The following is a 4227-nucleotide window of genomic DNA, read 5'->3' on the forward strand; positions in this document are numbered from 1 at the left end:
CATGCTTTTCTAACATGTATTTTTATATTTGAAGCTAAAGAAAATGTCCTGTGCACTGGGTGAAAAGGGCCGGCTTTAATGTGTACACTGAGTGCAGTGAGAAATACTGTAATTATAACTTCAGACTTTGGAATTTGAATAGGTGCCAGTGTTCCTGCCTCTCTTCATATGGGAAACGAAAATTCCTTTAAAAATCATTTGAAGCTAGGACAAAATTCCATAGCTGTATTCTGAGGCTCACTCGGGCGTCTTCATTATCCAGGCAACACAGGGAAGCTTCAATTCAAACTTTTAGAGAAGACACTCCAGCTCTCATGATCTCATCAGCCAGGAGAATGTTGGTGGCAATCACAGTGCAGGCCTGAAGAAGCGGTTTCTTTACAGAATATTGCCCCAATGCCTACTTCTGCTGCTTCCACCAGCTCCCCTGTGTTCAAGTCCATCCCCACAAGTTGACCTGATTCTGAATTTCTGCTTGAACTTTAACTAGTGATCCCTGGAGGTCAAAACCAGAATTCTGAGCTAGAACCTTGGGAATAATGAGCAAATGAGAACCAGCAAATGCTTGAACTCCAAGTTGGGCTATCTATCTATCTATCTATATCTATCTATCTATCTATCTATCTATCTATCTATCTATCTATCTATCTATCTATCTATCTATCATCTATCTGTCATCTATCATCTATCTATCATCTATCTATCTATCTATCTATCTATCTATCTATCTATCTATCTATCTATCACCATCATTATCTATCTATCATCTATCTATATCTATCATCTATCTATCTATCTATCTATCTATCTATCTATCTATCTATCTATCTATCTATCTAGCTATCTATCTATCTATCTATCTACCATCTATCTATCTATCTATCTATCTATCATCTATCTATCTATCTATCTATCTATCTATCTATCTATCTATCATCTATCTATCTATCATCTATCTCTATAATTTTTTTGTTAATCCTTACCCAAGGATATTTTTCCATTGATTTTTAGAGACAGTGGAAAGGAGGGGGAGAGACAGAGAGAAACATCAATGTGAGAGAGACACATAGATTGATTGTCTCTAACACGAGCCTGCAGCCCAGGTATGTTCCCTTAATCGGAATCAAATCTGGGACCCAAACTGGCTAGGGCGAGCCCTGCTCTTTACAATGGGCTAATGTTTAATCAGGGCTTCTGCCATTGCCACTTCCACTGTACCAGCACCTGGAACTACACATCCATCAAGAGCATTTTTAACAGCCTCAAGCCTCTTGTATTGCACCTTTGATTTCAGTGAGTGTGTGCTCATTGGCCCTTTGACCATTAATGTGACAGACTGAGGATTGCTACATTTCTCAATAAAGGGGAACTTTCCTTTTCCCAATGTATGCTCATAGACAAGCCCTGCATGTCCCAACCAATCAGGACTTAAGTCATCAAAAGAATTTAGAGATACCCCCCTGCCAGCAAGTCAGCCTTTCCATATTTCTCTGTTTAGCTCTGTGTACAGTTAGCATGCCTCCTTTTGCAAGAGCATTTAAAGAAAATGGATCAATTCCCTATTGATTAATAACAACAAATCCTTTATCTGAGTCACCACAGACTTTCTTAGTTCTATTATTTTTAACTTCATCTTCAATGAATTTTCTCTTAGCTTTTACTAGTTTCCCTCTTTCCTGCACTCTTGTAAAAAAGCTAGAATTTACCGTATTTTCCGGCGTATAAGACGACTGGGTATATAAGATTTTCCTGGGTTAAAAAGTCATCTTATATGCCAGAAAATACAGTAAATATCTATGCAGCTTTGAGCACAAGTCACTTCACCTCTAAGATGGAAATACCGTATTTTCCGGCATATAAGATGACTTTTTAACCCAGGAAAATCTTATATGCCCAGTTGTCTTATACGCTGGAAAATACGATACTTTAAGTTTTATATTTTATAATGATACTAGGGGCTTGGTGCATGAAATTCATGCACTGGGGGGTGGGGGTCCCTCAGCCCAGCCTGCACCCTCTTGCAGCCCGGGACTCCTTGCTCCTTACCACCTGCCTGCTTGCTGCTCCCTACCACTCACTTGGCTCACTGCTCCTTAGTGCTGCCGTGGAGATGGGAGAGGCTCCTGCCACCGCCGCTGTGCTCACCAGCCATGAGCCCGGCTTCTGGCTGAGCAGTGCTCCCCCTGTGGGAACGCACTGACCACCAGGGGGCAGCTCCTGCATTGAACACCTGCCTCCTGGTGGTCAGTGCATGTCATAGCAACTGGTCATTCTGGTTGTTCCACCATAATGGTTGCTTAGGCTTTTATTATATAGACTAGAGACCCAGTGCATGAAATTCGTGCACGTGTGTGTGTGTGTGTCCCACAACCCAGCCTGCACCCTCTCCAATCTGGGACCTCTTGAGGAATGTCCGACTGCCCGGTGGGATCGGGCCTAAACAGGCAGTTGGAAATCCCTTTCACAATCTAGGACTGCTAGCTCCCAACAGCTCGCCTGCCTGCCTGCCTGATTGCCCCAACTGCTTCTGCCTGCCAGCCTGATCACCCCCTAACACTTCCCTGCCAGCCTGATTGACGCCTAACTGCTCCCTTGCTGGCCCCTAACTGCCTTCCCCTGCCGGCCTGGTCACCCTGAACTGCCCTCCCCTGCTGGCCCGGTCACCCTAACTGCCCTCCCTTGCCAGCCTGGTTGCCCCTAACTGCCCTCTCCTTCAGGCCTGGTCCCCCCAAACTGCCCTCCCCTTCAGGTCTGGTCACCCCCAACTGCCCTCCCCTGCATGCCTGGTCATCCCTAACTGCCCTCACCTGCTGGCCTGGTCATCTTCAACTGCCCTCTCCTACAGGCCTGGTCCCCCCCAACTGCCCTCCCTTGCAGGCCTGGTCGCTCCCAACTGCCCTCCCCTGCCAGGCCTGTCACCCCTAACTGCCCTCTCCTGCTGGCCTGGTCACCCCTAACTGCTCTCCCCTGCTGGCCTGGTTGCCCCCAACTGTCCTTCCCTGCAGGCCTGGTCCCCCAAACTGCCCTCCCCTTCAGGCCTGGTCACCTCCAACTGCCCTCCCCTGCAGGCCTGATTGCCCCCAACTGCCCTCCCCTGCAGGCCTGGTTGCCCCCAACTGCCCTCCCCTGATGGCCATCTTGTGGTGGCCATCTTGTGTCCTCATGGGGGCGGCCATCTTTGACCACATGGGGGTGGCCATCTTGTGTGTTGGAGTGATGGTCAATTTGCATATTACCTCTTTATTATATGATATTGCATGTGAGGCTGTTTGTATCTTTTACTTTTTTTTTCATAGCAGGATACTAATGGCACTGTACATTTTCTAAGTGTCTGCTCACTGGTTCACCACTGTAAACTTGTGTAAGAAGGGGCTATCGCACTCCAGTAGAGAACCGAATCAAGAAGTTTAATGCCTGCATTGTAAATTGTGTTTACTCCTATGCTTTGTCTCTGTAGTAATACCGAGGAATAATCTCCTTTGTGTATCCAGGTTGCTTATGCTCTGGGGAGGCTGCTGGCTTGTTTATTTTCCCTTTTTTGTTTTGTTATTGTTTAGTCACCCATGTCAGACCTGTTTGTCACTGAGAAAGAGCTTCCTTTGTGAATGAGAGTATAGACACCTTTCCTTGCATGGGAAAGCAGAGAATTAAGGCTCAGAGAGCTTAACTGACATTCCTAAATAATTAATTGAAGAAGAGTAAAAAATCAGACAAGAAACACATTCCTCAATTTTAAATCCAATTCTTTCCACAACATCATATCATGTCACTTGCTTACGGGCATTTTACGTGGGTTCTCCAACTGCCACAGAGCCTCCGGTCCCTATGTCTCACTCTCTTGATTGCCCATCATTCAAAACACTACTTTATCCAAAAGGAAGTCTATTCCTCACTATTTGTTGAGCCTGCTTCTTACCTAAGGGAAGGGAGACGTAGGAGCTCTTATCTGAGGAGCAGGAGCTCTGGGGAAAATTTAAGACTGCCAATTACCTATTTGTTCAGCTAGAAAAATGAAATGTAGAATGTATAGGGTAGCCGCTCTCAATTGCTTGGTAGTCTGGGCGTGGGTTATTGTTCCCTAGGCCTGATATCCAGAGGACAAAGGGACTAGATGTGCTGGATTGTGGTTAGTGGGCTCTGTTCTGTTGCTCTCCAGCACTTTTAGCAAATGTTTATTGTATTTGAGTATCAAGGACAGTGACATGCAGCAAGTACTTCATGATTCCC

The 4227-nt window shown here is 45.6% G+C and overlaps 1 pseudogene; it reads right to left on the reverse strand.

Annotated features, from left to right (window-relative positions):
• Positions 1-283: 283 nt before the first annotated feature.
• Positions 284-3784, reverse strand: LOC103300513 (T-complex protein 1 subunit zeta-like; annotated as a pseudogene).
• Between the last annotated feature and the right edge of the window lie 443 nt (positions 3785-4227).

The sequence above is a fragment of the Eptesicus fuscus genome, chromosome 10, assembly GCF_027574615.1.
Source record: "Eptesicus fuscus isolate TK198812 chromosome 10, DD_ASM_mEF_20220401, whole genome shotgun sequence".
Classification (NCBI taxonomy): domain Eukaryota; kingdom Metazoa; phylum Chordata; class Mammalia; order Chiroptera; family Vespertilionidae; genus Eptesicus; species Eptesicus fuscus.